At 40.0% G+C, this 23,375-nt stretch overlaps 1 non-coding gene across 1 annotated transcript; it reads right to left on the reverse strand.

Annotated features, from left to right (window-relative positions):
• Positions 1 to 20,131: 20,131 nt before the first annotated feature.
• On the reverse strand, positions 20,132 to 20,204 carry Trnam-cau. Its single transcript has one exon. It is a non-coding gene; the product is annotated as a tRNA-Met (tRNA).
• Between the last annotated feature and the right edge of the window lie 3,171 nt (positions 20,205 to 23,375).

Raw genomic sequence — 23,375 nt, forward strand, 5'->3', positions numbered from 1 at the left:
CATAGGTGTCCCCGGATACTTAGCGAATTTGGTGGAAAACTACCTCTCAGAGAGGACTCTCTGGTACGGGACGGATGAGGGCCCCAAAGAGTACATTGTCACAGCCGGGGTACCACAGGGATCGGTACTTGGTCCCCTGTTGTGGAATATCATGTATAATGGGGCGCTTGCTCTTCCCGTCCCAGAGGGGACTACGATTGTCGGCTTTGCTGATGACCTAGCTGTGGTTGTTGCAGCAAAACACCCAGAAATTGTGGAGGTTTACGCAACGGAAACAATGAGAGCGGTAAAGTCCTGGCTAGAAAAGGCCGGGCTGACCTTGGCGGACGCGAAAACGGAAGCGGTCTTGATAACGAAACGCAGGAAAAATAATACTGTAAAAGTGGAGGTCGGTGGACATACGGTCGTATCAAAGCCGGCTATCAAATACTTGGGGGTAATAATTGACACCAAATTGAGTTTTAGGGAGCACCTAGAGTATGCATGCCAAAAGGCAGCCAGTTCCACCACGGCACTTGCAAAAATGTTGCCAAATATTGGTGGGCCGAAACATTGCCGGAGGTTGGTGCTAGCCGGAGTGGTGCGCTCCATTCTGCTCTACTCGTCGCCTGTGTGGGCAGAGGCGCTTGCAAACTCTCAGAGACGGAAGCAGGTGAACTCGGTTTACCGGCGGATGGCTTTGAGGGTTTGCAGTGCTTTTAGAACCACATCAGATGAGGCAGTATTGGTGGTGGCAGGCATGATCCCGGTTGACATTCTGGCCAAAGAAATGAGTGTCCTGTACAATGCAAGACATGCAGAGTCGCTTGATCTCTGGCAACGCAGATGGGACGAGTCTGCGAAAGGTCGGTGGACGCACAGGCTCATTCCCAACATTAGGGTGTGGCTTGAGCGAAAACATGGGGATACCAACTACCACATTACCCAGTTCCTCACGGGACACGGTGGTTGCTACAGGCAGTATCTGCACCGCTTTGGGTTGGATGACTTGCCGAACTGTCCCAGATGCGATGGCATACCGGAGGATCCAGAGCATGTGATGTTTCACTGCCCACGATTTGCGATGGAGACAAGGAGCTTAAACCAGGTGCTGGGCAGGAGCGTGACCCCGGAGAGCTTGGTTACTGAGATGCTGGAGTCCGAGGAGAAGTGGCTTGCGGTTAGCTCCGCAATCATCCAAATGCAGGAGGAGTTGCTGAAAGAACAAAGAAGGAGGAAAGCTGCAAATAGGAGAAGGATGAGTGCCTAAGGGCAAACCTACCCCGCGAAGTAATACCTCAATGGTGGTCCCGTGGGGCTGGGGCTGGAGAGACCGGGGGTGGTTTTTAGTGGGTGTGAATCCCACACGCGCCCGCTGTTGTTCCACCGTTCGGGCGGCGGACGTGTCTTTCTAAGATTTTCCACCTCCGTGTACGCACAAAAAAAAAAAAAAAAAAAAAGACATAAACATATAAGCACAATAATCAAACATTGCCTACTGCCGTGTACTACGGATATAACGCATCTCCCCATATTTCCGCTTTATTCCGGGCTCAAAAGCATATACATACGTACGTAAATTAAAAGCCGCTGATACCAGCGGACACACAAGTCTATTATTATTGGTTGCTACCAAGCTTTATTAGCAAATGAATCTACATACATGCCCGCCTCGAATAATTGATACTGATATACAAATAAAACAAAAAAAAACTAGTAAGCCGAAGTGTTCCCATGGACCCCGCCGTTTGCATAAGTTCACTTTATATGATGATAACATTATACACGTCTTAGACTAAAATAAATTTACATGGAATGCAAAACTTTGACTTTCTATAACTTTTCTAAAAATAGATTCCATTCAAACTTTCCACAATTATGCCCTATGTTGTATTGCTACTTTTCTGTATCTCTAGGATGAACTTAAGGGGGCTTTCGGATAAATTTATAAAACATGATAATATACCAATTCACAAATATCGAAACGGGATGAATTTGGAGACCTATATTTGTACCATTGTGAATTTTTTCAAATTTTCCGGTTGGATGGGTTCTGAGAATGCGAGCTGGCGCACATTTTGAGTCTTCACTCTCTTGTGTTTTATCTAATATCAAAAATAATAAGAAATGATTCCAGTTCCCAAAAGTACTGATCAAGTTCCCACATGACTATATTTTGCGAAAAAAATTACACCACTGTCTGCATATATGGGATGCCCCTGCCCTTAACTGCAACGCAAAATGACGTCACTCGCTGCATGTAAAGGGACGCACAGACCACATGCACTCACAAAATTTCTTGAGAATCGGTTTGCCTGGAAACGACTGAAGCTCTTGTCGCGAAATTTCTTCGAAACATGTCGATATCTGCACAAAAAAGTTCACCCAGAAGTTCAAAATTCGGTACCATTATAAATAATAATATGGTACATAATCTTGGAAAACTTGAAGGAATTCCAACTACTATTAACAATGTTACAAGAGGCGAAAATTCTGTATTTTTCGTGAATTTATCTAAGACGTGTATAACGTCATTATAATAAAGGGTGTCCCGTTTACGATGTTACAAATTTTAACGGTGGATAGTACCGCATGTTTGAGGAAAATTGATCCTGGGAATGGGCAGCCTATCTTTTACTGTTACAGAGTTATACCATTTTTCGTGAATAGCTGAAAAGCTTCACTTTCTCAAAAAATCAGAATTTACCACTCCCTCAATGATTTATTTCCATTCCTGATACTGTTTTCGGAAACTGTCATCACTTCGAAAATATAATTATACAAACTTTAAAGAAATTTCAAAATCGATTTTTGATCTGTGGTGTGGGAATTTGGGTTAAGGCGAAACAAAAGAGTTCACAGTAAACTAGCCACACTGTAAATAACTGTGTGTTTGGGTATCACCGGTGCCATGTATCATCCATGACATCCGGCGCAACTCTGAATGCATTACTCAATTTGCAGCCCTTTGATTGGTCTATTGACAGCACTACAATGAGAGTGGCTCATAGACTAACTCGATTAGATCTATGCGGAAACAATGGACATGAAGGGCACAGAGCATTGGAAGAGTTATTGGGAGAACTAGATCCAGTTTTTGCAATGCGTTCTGATTCTCGGATCCCCATACATTTGTTTGGTAGAAGATATGAAGTTATCTTGAAACGAGAAAACTGGGACGAACAAAAAGAATGCTTGTAAGGATGTACTGACGTCTTCTCACCGATGGCTCAAAAACCGAACAGTTTTCTGGAGTAGGAGTCTACCTCTCAAATAAAATCGAGAAGTGGTCTTTTCCCTTGGGACAATATACAACGGTCTTTCAAACTGAAGTGTATGCTCGGTTTCTAGATTCAATAGGGTAAAATTACTCTGGGTAGGCGATCATTGTGTAGAAGAGGGAAATGAATTCTCGGATACTTTAGCAAAAGAGGCTTCAACTTACGTGTCCACCCTCTAATAAGGAAGTGCGATCCATGGAATATTTTCTATGTAAGTGCCCTGCCTATGGACGCATCATACATCAGATTTTCAGATTGCAGTTGCCAGATCTCCCATCAGGTGCGATCCCAGCGGGCGGATAGAGACATACCCATGTTTAAATATGTTTTCATGCACTTCGCTTGAGGAGTTCCTCATTGGTCCGTATGTTGGTCTATTTGTCGTCTGCCTATCCAAGTCACTCGCAAACTGTTACTATCTTTTGTCACCAAATTTGGTGAGAGCATGTGGTCTGTGTGTCTTTTCTCATGCAACGAGTGGCATCATTTTGCGTTGGAATTATGCGAAAAGGGGGTGTAAATTTTTTTTTTTAACAGAGCATGTGGGGTATCGAATGAAGGAACGTTTCGAAAATTATCTTAGTTTTGATATTGGGTGAAACACAGGGGAGTTAAGGCTAAAAATGTACGCCGGAAAAAGTGAAACAGGTCTCTTTCCCACAACGTAACCAGTCAACAAATCTGACAAAATTCACAAAAATACATCCCATGTCGATACAGGCGACAAATAAGTTAATAGTATATTACCATATTTTAGAAATTTACAAGAAAATCCCACTTATATTCATTATAAAAGTTCAAAATCAGTATAAAAGATAACATAAGACACAATTCTGAAAAGTTTGAAGGCAGTCCAACTATTACTAATAACTTTGTAGAAGGTCAAAGTATTTCGCTTGAATTCATTGCGCTCCAAGACGTGTGTGACGCCATCAGCGGATGAAATGATCTCACATGAATGCAGGAGCACCCAGCTTCCGATATTCCGACTTGTTTCCAAGTTAAGAGCGATCTTCTTTTTCTTCAGATTTGTCCCGTTCACAAGCGGGGTCGGCTCGTCGTTATCGGCTTCGCCATTTGGCTCTATCGAATGCCTGCTCTGGGTGCAATCTCGAGGCTTTCAAATCCCCATCCAGCGTATCAAGCCACCGTTGCTTAGATCTGCCTTTTGGTCGTTTACCATCGACTTCGATGTTCAGAGCAATTTTGGCAAATGAATTCTCGCTTGCACGAATTGCGTGACCATACCATCGAAGACGCCTCTCTCGCAACTTTTCCACGATCGCGGATATCCTCATTTCGGATGTGATCTAAACGTGTGACGCCATTGGTCCAACATAGCATCTTCGTCTCCATTACCGCAAGACGCCATTCATTGTCTTTTATGGTCGGCCAACACTCAGAACCATAGAGAGCGACTGGACGGACGACATTGCGGTAAATTTTAGATTTGAGACGTTCGTTGATACGTCGATCACAAAGAACAAGGACAAAGAGGAGTGGTGAGAGGGCACTTCCTTGATGAACACCAACAGAGACACGAAGCGGTTCTGATACACACTTTTCGGATCGTGGTAGAGCAATTGAACCCAGCGCACGAGTTCTTCTGGCACCAAGTGTTGTCGTAAAGCATACCAGATGAGTTCGTGTGGTACACGGTCAAACGCTTTCTCTAGATCCAGAAAGGCAATGTAAAGAGGGCGATGCTTCTCATCGTGTTTCTCCATGAGTAACCGCGCAGCGTGTATTGCGTGAGTAGTTCCGCAGTTCTTGACAAATCCGGCTTGATTCACGGTTATTTCCACGATTTCGCGAATACGGTTGTCAAGAATGCGTTCAAAAATCTTCATGGTATGGGAAAGTAACCGGATCGGACGGTAATTTGAACATTCTGCTGGGCTACCTTTCTTTTTCCATATTGGAACAGTGATACTTTCTTGCCAGTCAGATGGTGTTCTTCCTTGCTGAATAACCCGGTTAAAGAATTCACTGAACCACAGTGTTGGGTCCCAGCTCTTCGCTTTCCAGAGCTCAGATGCGATGTCGTCAGGTCCTGTTGCTTTCCCCGATTTCATTTGTTTTATTGCCTCCTCGACTTCAGTTGCGCTGACTGGTGGAACTGCTCCAAATGTCGGCAATGATTGTGGAAGTGGAGGATGAGCAAATTCTTCAGTCGAAATCTGCACAAAATATTCTCGCCGTCTATCCGTCGCGGCTCAACGGTCGGTAAACAAAGTTCCGTTCCTGCCATTAACACAGCAGAAGTGCTCGATATCCTGTGTGCGATCATATCGGCTTTTGGCAAATCAATACAGATCTCTCCCGCCATCCCGAGTGTCCAGTTTATCGTAAAGATTTTTGAAAGCGCAATGCTGACCACATTGCCTCCTAGTGTATCGTTACGGTCTTGAATGAAGTGCCCTAACACACTTCAAGGCCCTGATCCAATATGGATTGTTGCGCCAACGATTATTATTATTATTTTGAAATGGTTCGCTCGGGTGACAGCGACCGCTTTCTTTGCTTCCCGGTTGGCATTCTTATAAATTTGCCAATTAGCAGGCGTTTTATCGTCGAGAAATTTGTGGTAGAGGCGTTTCTTTTCACGGGCCTTCATTTCAACATCATCATTCCAAAGCTAAGTATCTCGGTTGATGTACCGCTTACCCGGCTTGGTGACGACGAGGGTTGCAGAGGCCGCTTTGTAGATCGTGTCTTTCATTTAGTTCCATGATTCTTCCAAATTAAGAGCGATACAGCTTATTTATTACATATTAATGGATGAGAGAATAAGAAAATGCTATTGACGTAATTGTGGCTTTTGATTGACCGTGTAAATTATTGTTGGACATAGAATAGTAGGGTCCCAATCATTGCACTAAGATGGCTGGTGCTAGTGTTACAGAAAGTCATGACTCCAAATGGATTGTAACAACGCAAAAGAAAAACACCAAGAATTCCATAACTGTGTTGTATTGAAAAGCAAAAACTGCGGCAAATAGGAACCACTTTGCTAAAGTATAAAATATAGTATCATCAAAGAGCTTGTAGGTGACTTTAAGTGCTGCTAGGCCTAATTACAAGACCATATCAAAGATACACTTTTTGTCCAAGTTGAAGAGCAACTGAATCTTATAGAATCCGGTAAAATTTCAGTGTCTGATGCCGAGAGCCCCCGTAAAAAGAGGATACGAAATGTTTTTCCAAATCAAAAAGAAGTGACCTCTGCAGGCGTCCAAGCGAAATAAAGCCCGCAACCATGATAGTCTCCAAGCGAAATATTTGCGGCACCTGCGTTTCTCAGAGTTGATACGTCAACTTGCGAATAAATCCTAGAAATTTGAAATCTTTCTTATAGAAGGGGTACAACCATTAAGAGCGGCAAGCGGAGATAGGGCGACGTTTCTTCATGAAGAATTGCGCAGCGTGAATTGCGTATCTAATTCCATAGCTCTTGACAGGCGGGATTGCTTCAAATGTCTGTAGTACTTGTGAAAGTGGAGGATGAAGAAACGTCTATCCGTCGCCGCTTATCGGTCAGCAAGCAAAGTACCGTTCTTGTCATTAACGCAACAGAAGTGTTCAATACTCGAGTTACGCGACAATATTCCGCGATGGAGTTCCCCAACTGCGGAACGTATGTATGACGTGACTCCATTTTTCATCTGAAACAAAGGGTTTTTAGTTTTAAATCACTGACTTATTTTCTAAGAACACGAATCTTAATGTAAGTGAAAATATTCAAAATTAAAAATTTTGCAGGTGCTCAACAAATATTTCAATTTTTCCCACTTTCTTCATTATTTAGGCAGTTAGAGACACCGTTAAAAATACGTTTTCATCCCAAATGTTCGTTCATATTCTTGGTAATTTGAATCTTACCTCGGAATTTAATAATGATCGATTCTTTAATTTTTGAGCTCGAACTCCCGCAAATGTAAAACAAGTCGGGAAACCGGAAGCTGGACGCTTCAGCTACGAAAGGTTTAGTGTATTTCTTAGTGTATAGCACGTAATATATACATATATTATGTGAGAGTATCCAATTTCGGGCGATATTGACATTCATAGTCTTGAATTTTCAAAGAAGCAACAACTTTGACGTATTATAACTTTGTTAGGAATAGTGCGATTTCCACCAAACTTGGTAAAATCATGCTCTATATCATAGGCTACATCACATCGTGGTGTTAGTATGAACTTAAGGGGGTTTTGCAACCAATTACAAAAAATTATAGTAATATACTATCATTAACTTTATTTGAACAGGTATGGGTATGGAAGGTATTTCGGAGCTCAAGCACCATATAGTGGCAGTCTCCTGATTTTTTTTGTAGATTTTTGGGAAAGAAATGATTGCTTTCAACCCCCCGCACTCCCCACCTCTCCAACAAACGTGAAAACTAAAACCAGCTTCGAAAAGTATTAACCGAGATCTTTCTTTTGATTGCCCACATGACTATATTTGATGAAAAAAAAAATTACTCCCCCTTTTGCTTGTATGGGGACCCCCTCGTTAAATTCGACGTAACAGGATGTTCCCATCGTTCTACCAAATTTGGAGTCAATCGCTATAACCGTCTCCGAGAAAAATGCGTGTGACGGACAAACAGACAGACGGACAAACATACAGTAACCCGAATTTAATTAGGTTTTGTTTTACACAAAACCTTAAAAACGTCGTTTTGAGAAAATCCCTTTTAAAACGAAATTGTTTAAAAAATCCCCGTTTGAATATGAAGGCATTTATCATCTTAATTACGAACAAAGTATAGTTCCAACAAAATTAAATGCAATCGTACTTAGTACTGACGGTAAGTATTTATAAATACACTATTTACATAACGTTACCAGATTTCGTAAGGACATAAAGCGAATACCTTTTGGGCTGTGGACCCCGAGCCTGTATTCGATAATGCTTCGCTTCTACTCGTATAAAAAGGACGACGAATTTCGCTTTGAAATTTCTGCAGCGTATTCTGGAACAGCTAGGCTTACGATCTATGTAATAAAAAAAAGTTGATTCTGAAAACCTAGTGTGGTTTTTCCCGTTCGAGCCAAAATGGATTGAACAACTAAATTTTGGGAGAGAAAAACACAATTTAATTAATTTAAATTATTCATAAAAATTAACATTCTTATTTTAGAGAAGCGTCTTAGCTACGATACCTTAGCTATCACAGTTTTTGAATTATTGGTATTTTACTATTTTAAAGACAATTTAAGAGTCAAGAAATCGAAAAAATACTTTATATTTTTGCTTAGAATTATGTGCGAAATCATTTGGAATGATGTTTGTCCGGTTGTTTGGAAACAGTCTGTATATTATGATAATATATATCCTATTTTATCGCCTATATATTGTACATCCATGTGTATATTCTCCTCTGCATGCTATATAAATAGCGGTGTTAATTTGAACATCCCCGTCGATGATACACATATGATATGTTGACTTACCCCATAAAAATTCAAGTGTCTAAAATTTGAATTAGAGCTGCCCTCTAGCTTCTAGATCGATGCTTGAAATACTGAATTTGTTACGTGATCTCCCTTAAGATAAGGGTAACAGGTGACCGACATTTGGAAGTAAAGTGAAAATGAATAATATTTGCATCTCCGCAGTTTGGAAAAGTTATCAATTCAATACGCTGAAACGTACAGAATATACTACAAGGTCGGTCAGCACTCTGATTACGGGCTCCGCTAAGTGAGTAATTATGATAATTCTGATTTACTCAAACGCATTACTGAGATGGTAGTGAATTCATTGAACTTTAAAACTTGTATTTGTAATCATAAATTGCCAGAGTTAATTGTCCATTGAAGTTCAATGCATTATCTATGTGTCTGTAAAAATACTTAATTTATTGCGCAACAAGGAAATTACTGGTGAGTAAGTCCCATGCACTCAATCAATATATTTGCCGAAGAATTACAATCGTTTAAATTGCAACTAAATGTACTGCAAAACGAATTTCGAAGCGAATCCTAGGGTGAGGTATAGGTAGTCCAAGGTTAATAGTTAATAGACTTATATTTATCCTTTAGATTATGGTTTTGCACATTTTTTGTCTAGCTAGATTTGAGTCTACAACTATTCTATTTGCATGTAGCACGTAATGTATATGCTTCTAGCATGTCTTACTACTGACTTTAGTGCGATATTGATATTTACTGGTTTGGGTTACAGTAAATTTACACGGAAGAAAAAGTAATAGAATGATTTTAATTCGGTCATATTGTGCTTCACACTATAGTCTATATTTGTAAAAAATGTGTCTGGCCCTAGGATAAACTTACTATTATTAACTTAATTAGAGTAGATATCGGTATCAAAGGTGTTTTGAAGCCGGGCCCCTATACAAGAGATAGCTTCATATTTTTCCAGATTTTTCGCTTAGATAGTTTCTGGAAATGGGTCCCTTTCGAGCAAATATCAATACCTAGGTCGGCCTCGGAAAGTATTAATGGAGACCAATGATTTGATACCACACACAACTATATTTGGTGAAAATTGCACCCCCCCCCCCCCCCTTTGCATGTATTTGGAGCCACCCCCCTTTAATTCGGCATGTGTCGACGCTAACAGTTCCTATCTTCCCATCAAATTATTGGTACAACCGTTTCTGAAGAAAGTGCGTGTGACAGGTAGACACACAATGAAACGAGTCTAATAAGGTTTTGTTTTACATGACTTTTTAACGTAACTAATTTTGTTGTTTATTACGTCAGTAGTTCCTTGGACAAGTCTAAATCGTAATGGTTTGTAATATCTTGGCGATTCTTGCTGGCATCCGTCAGAACCCCATTTACAGATAATACTCAGAGAATTTCTTCCTATGTCTTAACCGGTTAATTGTATTGTCTATTAAACTTTGCAAATTAGTTTCTACGAATGGACTTGTAACCATGATACAATCTTTGTGGGGCAGAATTCTTTTTTCTTTTAAAAATACATAGCACAGATAAAAAAAATTTTTTCGTATTTTCAATAATGTCACTTGAATTAATCCGCCTCGACCGATATTGTCAGTGCATATAGCAGTATAAGTCAAGTCAGCTATTAAATTTTCAGTAGCTTTCCGTATTTCTCTGCACGAGTTGGAGATTAAGGGATCTGTTTTGATATTTTTATAAGCTCCCCTTGAAGCCTCCCTTTTGCCTTCAACCTGCAGTATTGTGTATGAACGGTTAATTCATCACCAAGTGACGAAGGGATTTCTTCTGTGGGTTCTCTCATTAGAATCGTTAAATGATTTAGAAAGTCGACCGAGTCACTATTTTTATACCTGTAGTACCAGGTACACCAATAATAAAGAGGTCAGATATCGTCTTCTAATTGTGGTTAAGTCTAAAATTGATAGACCAGTAGCTTACTCCAAACTACGATTTTATTTTATAGTGTATATATATATTTCGGGAGAAACTTACCCCCTTCATCAATACAAAGCTACTGAAAACAATTGCGATTATACGGTTCTATTTATACTTAAACACTAATTACCTAAATTGCTTTTTTAACAAAAAAAAAACACATTAAATTATTAACCTAATTACCTGTTGATTACCGCGACGAGTCTTATTAACTTTGAGGGGCAATTACCGGAATCTGTGTTTGATAACCGCGTCGCGTTTTCTCTCAAAATTTCTAGACTTTCCCAAGGGTCCAAGGTTGTTGTTCGGTTTGTATGACGCAAGAGTTCAAGATTTTCGCATTGAATGGTATGGGCTTCCTCGACTAAGTGCGCTACCACTGATCGTATGCACGACTTTTGTTTCCGAACACTACTTACCGCTTCTTTGGTGGGTTCGTTGAATCTAGTCGTTATCAGGCGTTAAGATTCCCATATTCCTACCTATTTAACAACAGCAGGAATTGGGCAAAAAAGTACCAACTGGAAGTCGTAGGTTCGAGTCGATCGTCCACCTTGCAGAATTTACTGGGAAAGTCGTGCATAAGATCAAGGATCCTTTGGTAGCGGAGGAAAAAAGCGGGATCTACCAAATAACGTGCAGCGACTGCAATAAAATATACATAGGACAGACTAAACGCCTGATAACGACTAGATTCAATGAACACATCAAAGCAGCCAAGTTTCGACTACCTCCACGCGTGCATTTTAACAGATTCAAAGGTGTCGATGGGGTGTTATTATTGCTGATATCCTTTACTTCTACTTTTTTCGCATTTATACAGCCACTTTTGAAATTTGAATTTTTACCGTCTAAATCCTGGTAATGGCGATTCTGCATCAGTGCTTGAAGTTCATTCTAAACCACACCCGATATTTTGGTTAACATAAGTTACGATGGTGTTTTCTTGAATATTTCATACGTTTCTTTGCTCGAATAAATTTCAAAGATTCTGAAACGAGAGAAATATGTTATGTAGGCACCTTTGACAACTTATGAAATAACCTAAAACTCCACACAGTAAACCATCGTCACAGCAACTGTGGGTGCAACGAATAGTTTCCTATACCGATCTAAAGCACTGCTTTTTTGTTCTTTACCTTCTACGTCAATAAGTTCAGAATGTAAGCCGATAGGAGGAGGAGCTTTGGTTAAAAAGTAAATTTTAAAATTTAAAGGTATCTTCAGGTTATGAAACTGGTTCAAGAAACAAAATCTCCATCTGTTCCGATGTTTGGGACTCTTTTAAGGAACAAGCGACACATGTGCATTCAGTGGTGGAAATCCAATTAGAGACGACGTTAGTTTCATGGAGTTTTTAAATGCAACTTCGTTATTATTGGATGAAAATGGTTTCTTCAAAGAAAAATTATCTATTACCCATAATCTTGCAAAAATAACAATGATCATAAGACTCTAATAAAAAATTGATAATTTTTGGCAAAGGAAACTTCAAACTTTATATAACCCAAAATCAATTATTATTTGTGGAAAAATAATAAGAAACGCGTTCTTATTTTGTGGCCAAAAAGGGTTTATCGAAAAATTTGTGCAGGATTTCTATTAGCATTTTGGCCGGTAGTACTCATTCATAATGATGGGCGAACAATGGCTCGGCAAATTAGCCACCAAATTCTGACATCTTTTAAGGGTAATGTCTTTATAAATTTCCCACTATTTGCAAGCTTCGCTTCACACGAGCCCATAAGTCCTTCTTCTAAGCACCTTCGAGATCAAGAGATGTACGGTTTATAGCAAAGAGAATGTCTACTTCTATTGACCGAATAATTAATTTTTTGTTTCTTCGAAAAAGATCAGTTTTCCTTAAATATCTAGAATAAGAGAAAAATAAACAGAGAAAAAGTCATTTTTTTCGGTAAACCACACTTTTTTTTCGAAGCTACGAATTCTAAACCCACCACAGTTTCTGAATTTAGATTCCCTAAGGATTCATCTTACTTTCAATTTACATGTGTAAAATAAAGCTTTATTAGAATCGATTCGATGTCTGTCCGCCTAAACGACGAATTTTTACGAAATTTAGTGAGAACGTCTGGCCCCGTACAATAGGTGGCATTATTTTGCATCGAGTTTGAGGGGTGAGAGGTTCCCCATACATGTCAAATGGGAGTGTAACTTTTTTCACAGAATATGGTTGTGGGAGGTATCAAATAAAAGGGTTAAGTTAGTCTCCTCCTTCTTGAATATGATGATATTTTTGATACTGGCTGAAGGATAGGGGTGAGAGGTCAAAATGTGTGCCCCAAAAAGTGTAATAGATCTCGTTCTTAGAACCTATCCAAACGAAAAATCTGAAAAGAAAAACACAGTGGTGTTTCAATATAAAAATATGAAAGTGTGAATCTGTTTCCGATATCTGCTAAAATAAAGTTAATAATAATATATCACCGTATTTAAGAAATCCACCCGAAAACTTCCCATCCCAGAAGGACAAAATTTACGGATGGTACGGTTATAAGTAATAATATAATGCAGAATCTTGGGAAGTTTGAAGGACATCCAACTATTACTAACAAAGTTACGGAAGGTCAAAATTTTATATTGCACGTGAATTTATGGCACTCTAAGACGTTGAAAAAATTACTTCACGCGATGATGCATGTTAGTGTTTTTTCGCCATTATCATAGTAAATGATGATGACCATTATAAGTTTTAGTATACAGAAGAACACAGTTTTAGTATACAGAAAGATAAGACCCGAGAAAAACAAGATGAATTGTAGAATCGAGGGTCGCTAAGGTCCGGCGATCCAAGATACAGCCTCCCTTCGAGTCAACTAAAAAGTTGTCTGCATCCTCTACCCGAACGACCCTCCTCATATATGCCAAGGGGGACTGAGGGGTAAAATTTTTTCCACTGAATATAGTCATATTGGGTATCAAATGAAAGGTCTCGATAAATACCACCACAGTCCAATTTTAGGTTTGATATTTGCTGGGAAGGCGGGGAGTTCGGAGGATCAAAATTAATGATTTCTTTAGTGGATCCATTCTCAGAAACTGAAAAATCTGAAAAAAAATCATGAATTTGGCTCAATGTGGCCTCAAAAGGCTCTCCAAATCGATATCTACTCAAATTAAGTTAATGATAGTATGTTACTTTGTTTTTCGAAAAATGACTAGAAACTCTCCTTGAGTTTATCCAAGAGTTATAGATAGAATGTAGTAATATAGACTACAGTATGGAGCATGATATCCTCAATGTTCAACATCGCCCCATTACTGAGAAAGTTACAGTAACTCAAAGTCGCTTTTTCCGTGTAAAAGTACTGCCAAAGTACTAAATATCAATATCACACTAAAGTGAGTAGTCTTGCATGTCAAGTATACATACACAGTACGAGCTACGTATAAATGGAATAGCTCTGCACTCAACTATTTTTACATAACAAATAAACAAAACCTATCATATCTGTAGTGTCGAACTTAAGTTTTTCGACTTGTTTCTTTAGTAACGAAACTTTATTTATACATTTATTAGGTAGTACATAGTAATAGGTACCCTCAATCGTCACTTAAATTATTAGCATCATCTGCAAGCGAAAACACAACTCCATCGTCAGAGCCATCCAGACCATTTCATGAATGATTTTTACTCAAGTTTTTCCAGAATTCCTTTCCATAACGTTGAGATCCACTAAGCAAATGTCAATGCAGGTCCTTTCTTTATTTTGCCGGATGGTGAAAACGGCAAATCTCCGGTGATCGGGAGCTTCAGGTATTCTTCTCTCAAGTGGTCTTTAAGTGGTTTGTTGTTCGACACATCAAAAGGCTGGAGCTGGCTGGTCATATCTCCCGAACTACCAACCATGTCACTGCTTCCATTTCGCAAAATCGGCTTAACGTGGTCAGTAGTGTGCCCATTGAACGCATCAAGAACAGCAATGTGCCGCGGGGAGCGAAAGGATTCTGACCGTGCATTCCGAACCGCCCGCACTCAATTTTCCATGAGTTCATTTGTCATCCAACCTTTCTCGTGTGCTCTTAAAACAACATTGTTGGGAAAAGCCTCTTTTGGAATTGTCTTATGATTAAGTATGATGTAAAGCGGCAGTTTGTTTCCATCCGCAGTCACGAATAACATAACAGTTATCCTTTGTTTCTCATAGCCGCGGGTCTTCATTTTCCCATCCTTTGTAACTTAACACTATGATATGGGAGCATGTCAAAAAGAACTGGAGTTTTATCTGCATTTCTTATATGGCATTGAGTGTAATTGTTTTCCTTTCTGTTGTAACCTAATTTCTTGCAATCCTCTTGATCAATTTTATTCCACTCTGTAATAGCTCGAGCATAAATTTCATCGAAATTTCTTGGCAGATCAGGGTAGAACGCTATTTTGCGTTTTACCTGTTGCTAAAGGTGCTCGATCGGATTTAAATCCAGCAATTGTGGTGTCCAGTTGGACCATTTAAAGCGCCGACTTTGTTACCATGTTGTCGTCACCCTAGCAGAATGATTTGGGGATTATTATCCTGTTGAAATATAATGCCTGAAACAGTTTTTCCCCTTTTTCGAAGACCCCCTTAAAACTATGTAGCACTGCGCAGTCATCCTTTCCCATACCCTCTTACAAATACCGGTTCATTCTGACATTACGTAACGCCATATCATCACATTACCCCCACCAAACTTAAGCGTTTCCTTAACAATTTGTTGTTTCAATTTGATCAAACCATAAATCGACCTTTACTCAAACTGAATGCACCGTTTCTACATTAGTAGTGCATTGTAACGGAATCTTTTTCTTCTCCAGTTCTAAACGGTCGCACAATTTTGTGCTGCGTTGCCTCAGATAATTTAAGTGGTGGCCAATTTCAAGGTTGCGGTATTGCATCCAAGCCTTCTTTTGTAATGGTTGCCCGATATTTACTTTACCTAACTCCGCCATGCTATTAACATAGTATCCTGGTCCCAAACCCAGGTAAAGGAGGAGGGTTTGAGACAACGTACTTTGTACTATCTCAGTAAAACAAAAATAAAATGCTGAGTTCAGGGAAATAGAGTATAGTTGGAGTTATTCCAATATGCTACCTACCTACTTGATCTACAATGTCGTTACATACATGGTGATCGGATTGAGTCGCAAGCCTCGAAGAAATGGTAGAGCATCCACCTCAGCTGAGGTGGCAGGACGGGCCCGGTCCGACGACCTTAATGGTCATGTGAGTGAAAAGGCCGACGGCAACAGGTGCCATAGGGAAAAGGGGTTCGGAACGCGCAATGAGGGTAGCGAGCGTATAGTTGATTTTGCGGACACCCATGACCTTGTACTTATAAATACATGGTTCATCAACCGACTGTCTCATCTTCATATGTACATTTTATAGTGGGAACAGTAAAACGCAAATCGTACCTCAACATCGGCCATTGATTGCTGTCCTGCGAATTAAGCTACCGATAAAACAGCGTGAGGAACGCACTGGCTTGCCACGCATTAAATGGTGGCGATTTGGTGAGAAAAAAGAAGGAACAATCCCATTCACACGATTACCGACCATTACGAGTGTGGAGGAATCGTGGGAACAAATGAATGACACGAGATCCACAAAGCGGCCTCTGTAACCCTCGAGGTCACTAAGCCGGGTAAGCGGTACATCAACCGAGATACTTGGCTTTGGAATGATGATGTTGAAATGAAGGTCCTTGAAAAGAAACGCCTCTACCACAAATTCCTCGACGATAAAATACCGGCCAATTGGCAAATTTATAAGAATGCCAACCGGGAAGTAGAGAAAGCAGTCGCTGTCACCCGAGCGGACCATTACAAAAATCTTTACGATAAACTGGACACTCGGGATGGCGAGAGAGATCTGTATCAACTTGCTAAAAGCCGTAACGAACGTACACAGGATATCAAACACTTCTGCTGCGTTAATGACAAGAACGGTACTTTGCTTACCAACCGTCGAACCGCAACGGATAGATGGCGAGAATACTTGGAGCAGATTTCAACTGAAGAATTTGCTTATCCTCCACTTCCACAGTCATTGCCGACATTTGGAGCAGTACCACCTGTCAGCGCAACTGGTGCTCAGAGGTAGCGATGAGGAAGACGAGGCGGCAACCCTGTCGGCCAAACCAAAACCAGGTGGCCGAGGAGAACCTCACAGTGGTGGCACCGGGAGACGCTGTACTCACTTTGGTTTGCCGGCCGTGATGCAGTAAGCGAATGCTCCAAAGGCCTAATTAGGGCGATCAGATCCGAATCTGCACGAGGACTCATCTGAAGTGGCAATTAGTCACGGAACCTTACCAGGGGTATACTGATACCTTGAGAACCGGGATAGCCCCTGGACTCACATACTTCGGGTGAACTCCCGTTGTATGTGAGTACACAGCTCGATTATTTGCGGTAGGCCCCCTAATGGGAGTTTCATGGGGCTTGTGGTTATGCTCGAGCGAGAAGAGATCTTCGGGCCTCGGCATGGTGTTGCGTATCAACACGGGTACCGTACTCCTTAGTTCGGCAGAGATTTAGGTATGTCTTGCATCCACAAGTGTGAATGCTAAGCCATGCACTTGGTATAGACTGGTACCGTTGTTGCTTGTCTCAGCGGGGCTCTGATTGTGGTCACAAAATCAATCCGTGTCTTTAGAAGACCATAGGATTAAGTCGCAAGACAGGTACTCACGTTAAACCCTCAAGGACTTAATTTAACTGTCAGCGCAACTGAAGTCGAGGAGGTAATAAAACGCAAGACCTGACGACATCGAAGAGCTGGGATCCAACACTGTGGCTCAGTGAATTCTTTAATCGGTTTATTCATGAAAGAAGAAAACCATCTGACAGGCAAGAAAGTACCACTGTTCCAGTATGGAAAAAGAAAGGTAGTCGAGCAGAATGTTCAAATTACCGTCCGATCCGTTTACTTGCCCATACCATGAAGATTTTCGAACGTATTCTTGGCAACCGTATTCGCGAAATCGTTGAAATAACCGTGAATTAAATCGGATTTGTCAAAAACTGCGGAACTACTGACGCAATACACGCTGCGCGGTTACTCATGGAGAAACACCGTGAGAAACATCGCCCTCTTTACATTGCATTTCTGGATCTAGACAACACTTAGTGCCAGATCGTGCGCTGGGTTCAGTTGTTCTACTACAATCCGAAAAGTAAAGTTCGAAGTATGGCGGCTGTATCAAAACCTCTTCGTATCTCTGTTAGTGTTCATCAAAGAAGTGCCCTCTCAGCACTCCTCTTTGTTCTTGTTATGGACACCGTCACATGGGATATCCAACGCCCAGCGCTCTACACACTGCTTATGCAGATGATGTTTTCCTAGCATCTCATAGCAAAATGATCTCGAGCAATTTGTCCAAAAATGGAATGATCACTTCATGCCACACGGTCTCAGATTGGATTTAAACAAAACTGAATTTTTGACGATCGATCCCCATGAAACAGGCACAATCACTGTCAGCGGCAACGATCTTCCCAGAGCAATTTAAATACCTCGGGTAAACGCTATCAGCCAATGGAAAACTACGTTATGAAATTGCTTCACGCATTAACGCAACCTGGATGAAGTGGCGTTCCACAACTGGTGTTCTTTGTGATCGACGTATAAACGAACGTCTCAAATCTAAAGTGTCGTCCGTGCTGTCGTTCTCTATGGTTCTGAGTGTTGGCCGACTATAAAAGACAATGAGCGGCGTCTTGCGGTTATTGGAGACGAAGATATTGCATTGGATAATGGCGTGACACGGTTTGACCACATCTGAAATGAGGATATGCGCGATTGTTATGGGGTAGCACCGATCGTGGAAAAATTACGAGAGAGGCATCTTCGACGGTATGGTCACGGAATTCGTGCTAACGAGAATTCACTTGCCAAGATTGCTCTGAACATCTACCAAAAGGTAGGCCTAAACAACGGTGGCTTGATACGCTGGACGGGGATTAAAAAGCCTCGAGATTGCGCCCCGATCAGGCATTCGATAGAGCTAAATGATGAAACCGATCACGACGAGCCAACCCCGCTTATGAACTTCCCGTCGGCTGAAGAACTTTACCTAACTGTTCAGATATTTGACGGTGAGAATGTTCGCCCCCCAAGTCTTAATTTTCACAATCAAACCTGAATTTATCGGTTCCATCATAAATTGAAATTTGGTAACCACAATAGCAACTCTTGTTGAATCAAAAATGCTTGACAAATATCCAAAGAAAGTTTTGAGACAAAAAAGGAAGGAAGCTTTGCAAAAAATATCCGAAAAATATCGACTAACTAGTATCAAATATTTGAAACTCACACAACTGATTGAATGTATGGTCTTTATTTTGACGACAATGACAAATGGTAGTAGTCTAAGCTTGGCGGTATTTTGTTTTGGCTTCCCATGCATGCAAAAGGGGGTGTAAATTTTTTTTTCAGAGAATATGATCATGTGGGGTATTAAATGAAAGGGCTCCATTAGTACTTTTCGAAACTTATTTCTGATATTGGGGAAGCATGGGGGAGATAAGGCTCAAAATGTGCGCCCCGAAAAATTAAACAGGTCTCGTTCTCAAAACTTAAGCCATGTATGACATGTATGAATTTATACGAACAGTGGGGTCCATGGAGATGTTTTGGTTTTCGTTGTTTGGCTTTTTTTAGTTATTTGCACATGGGTGTCAATTACTTGAGGGGGACAGGTGTATATATATAAATGGTAGTAACCAATTAGGATACCTTAAATCAATTTATCAATGCGATAATGTTTGTTTATTTAGAATGAACACAGCATTTATATCGTTGATACGTATGTACATATGTGTATCTTGGACTTTGACAAAATATGGTGGAAGGTTTTATATTCATAGGTATGTACGAAGGAAAATCGTGCATAGAGCTTTTCACACAACCTTTATGCCCGGAGTGCCCAGCTTCCCGTATCGCGACTTGTTTCCTTTATATTTTACAATGCGAATGATTACCGAAGTAAGTGAGTAAGACTATCGAAAATGATAAGTACGTTATCAATTTAGCAACTTGTTTTCAATTAATATTACACTAATATATACGCTTATATAGTATTTACCTAATTTGTACATTGCAAGGAAATATATATGCATGCGCTACGCGTAAACTGTGTTTTTTTATTCCAAGGTGTGGCTACCCTCTACAGGTTGAAACAAAATTGGTTAAATCGGGCTAACAATTCCACACCCCCGTGAAGGTTGGTCATAACGAAGTTGTACTATAATTGTAACGGATCTATATAATGATTTTCCGGGTAATCAACACCATGTAGGGCACTATATACACGTAGACATAAAAGTTGCCACGTGATAAACTTCTTGATGTATATATATATATACTATTCCCATTAATTCAAATCGCAATGGATTTTAGTGTAAAAGAAAAATTAGAAGATATTTATACACAGACTGCAAATTAAAGCAGGTATGATGACATTTTCTGGTTAGTTAATCAAAAAAGCGATGCCCCGAGTGAGGATCGAACTCACGACCTTAAGATTATGAGACTTACGCGCTACCTACTGCGCTATCGAGGCCTGTGTTCTCCATCACCCTAATAGATTTTATTTATTCAAGTGAACAACAAAATCTATATTATTTTTAGCACACATCTAAGCATAGCTGATAGCCACAAACTTCTATGTGACTAGAAATCTGTGCAGTGTTCAGATAAGTTTGTGAGCTTTTAATCTTTAGCGTGTGTATCTCAAGTAACCATCTATTATAGATATTATTTCAAGCAAATATCTGAAGTGACAAAATTGTTGAAGTTGAAGATACAATGCCGTAAATAAAGTAAATATTGAGGCCATAAGCTTAATTTAGAAAATCAGAATTGCAACCATTTAGAGAACAGATACATATTCGAGTGCGTGCCACTCCATGCTCCGCATGCCACCCTTCTCACTTTGTCTGTTCCTTTCATAATTGAACACCAATCAATTATAACTTTTATTTTGTTCCGAGTTTTTTCGGTTGAAACTTATTAATCTGCGAAACTAGTTTGCTGCACATAATTTTCATCGAGTTCAGCCCTTAACCACTGAACTATGCCCACGGGTCAAATTGCATGGCACCATCGCCGATTTCGTGGTGGCCAACCGTCAAAGTATGCAAAAAGACCAAGTGCCGAGACCGAAGATGCTGCTGAAAGTCTACCATTTAGACGAGGACCACAAATGAACAGCCAAAAGACGTGATCCCGACTTAACAAGATTACAAACGGGGGCCCCTACAACAGCATCTCGGAATGGTCTTCGTGGTTGTTTTGCTATTGTCCGTGGACCCAATTTTGTTGCGGACCAGCCATTGAGGATATTGTTACCTTGTACCCTCCGAACAATCTCCGCAACTTCAGACGGCGGCAAACCGCCAAGTCAAGTTTGCATGTGCGATAACATAAAATCAACTCTGGTTGGTGTCTAATATAAAAGTCGGTATCGCCGGCGACTTACAATGGCTAAAAAGGTTTCCGCCATGTTATTAACTTATTTATAACCAAACAAGCGCGGTTTCTCACAGCTATTAATGCCGTGCTACTCATACGTTCTGGGTTGTTTGCTTTTTTGCCCGCAACAACCGTAACCGAACCGTCAAATATCGCCAACTCGCCGTGATTGTGCAGAACCCAATTGGGTCCAAGTTCTTCAGCTACTTTTTTGGGCAGTTCTTACAACGTCTCATCTTTCAGCACAGGGCCTGAATATGCAGTCTCTATTGTTTCCTGGAGGCATACATATGTGAATGTTAAATTTTAACCGAACCCGACTCAGTGCGGTTTGCCAGGTTCACATTTCTTGTCCTTGTACAGTTTTTTGCCTTGGAGATGTTAACTGCTAGTTAACACGTAGCGAACGACTTACTGGAGTAAGATATGTCGGGGTGACGAATAATGATGTTTCAAATTAAGTTCTGGAACGTCAACCAGAATTGACTGCAGTTGACTCCGGTAAGGTTGCTAAGTTTCAAATTAGAATGTTGACATCAATTCGGCATTTATACATCCCCATATTATCAGAGGAAATAGAATTAACCTATTTATAAATTCAAAACCTCAACCCCGTATAGTAAATTTGCAAACAAAAAATTAAAATTCACTTCATCAAGTATTCAATCCCTTTTCTAGGTAAAAAACAGGGCCAGGATATATTATACTAACATATTACTGAGAAATTTATCCTAGAATGACTTGTCAACACACTCTAAACAGCAATATCGAGTAGAGCTCATATGAAGGTGTGGTGGCACCTGAATTTAGGTTCATTACGCTTTACATTGGTAAATCAACTTCACTCCTGAGGAGTGCAATTTATTTGCGATTTTTGGCTCATGGAGCGGGAAGTTCATTCGGTTTCCATGCCTTGGGGAAAGAGGGACTATGCGCTTATAGCTTATGACTGCCGTATAAGGATCAACGGTTTTGATATGTATGTAAGTGTGATTGAGGCCTGATACGCACTCTTGTCCTTCAACTATACTTTTATGGTGGGGTAAGCCTGTTGCAGTTAAATGCCAATCTGGGGTGCAACTAGCTTTAACGGCATCTACACGGAACTCCCTCATGGCCTGATCATTCATTTCAGACAGAATATCGACTCCAATATTCTAATCGAGACTAGGAAAAATCCCGGCAATAGTAGAGAACTATGCAATGCCGTCTAGGATAATTTGCCTAAAGGAGATACCATAATCTAATGCGGAATCTTGATACCGGTAGATGTTCCCAACTTTTTCCTAATCCACGTCATGAACAAACATAGCCTTGTTGTACCTAGAAACAGCGAGAAATTTACTTCTTTTGCACATTGGTTATCCTAACAATAGACACAATAGAATGTAACAATAGATTGCCATTTTAAGTTAGATTTCCAGATTAGTAGACAGTAGATTAAGATTTATCAGCAGTACATTTGACGACATCTGCCTTGAAAATACCATTACATTACCGGATGCATTTCGCATATAGGGACGACGAACTCCTGTTTCTAATATCCCGCTTCTGCAATCTGGATATTTTCCAGCGGTGAGAAAATGACCCTCTGTAAATATCGTACACCACATCAGAAAGAACTTGCAGATGGGCGCAAATTTTCGAGGACTAGATTTCTCCTCAACAATAATAAGCAATTTAGGTGTAGCATGCGGATCCAGACTGTAAGCGCAATTAGAAGGTAGGCGATGCGAACTAAGTCGTAGTAGATCAACTTATTAAGGCTTTTCTAAGGAATGAAAGAAAACTAAAGTTGATAGACTTGCAAAAAAGCGTACACATTAAATGTGATAGTTTAACGCCTAAAAGTAATCGCTAAATTTATAATGTTTAGTATAAGAGAACATCTCGAAAAATTAATTAATAAGAAGCCACTTATCTTGCTATACTGACCGTCATGAATCCTGCCCAAACTTTGTTTTTGTTTTTGTTTTTAAAATCATTTTTATTTTTAAGAAATAGGTAACAATAGTATATAGATTGGAAAAATGAACAATAAAAAACAATCTTTTAAAATAACAAAAATAACTTAAATCTAATGGCCACTGTGGGCTCTCAAAGTTTTCGAATAACAATTTACAGGCAGAGAAGAGAAATATTAAGAAATAAAAATCTAATTTTACAATAAGTTGTCGGGAAATGGTCAAAAACCCGACAGAATTCACTTGGCCTTAGTGGCAAATAAAGAAATATAAAAGTAATAATAAATATTTGATCG

The sequence above is a fragment of the Hermetia illucens genome, chromosome 5 (assembly GCF_905115235.1).
Source record: "Hermetia illucens chromosome 5, iHerIll2.2.curated.20191125, whole genome shotgun sequence".
Lineage (NCBI taxonomy): Eukaryota > Metazoa > Arthropoda > Insecta > Diptera > Stratiomyidae > Hermetia > Hermetia illucens.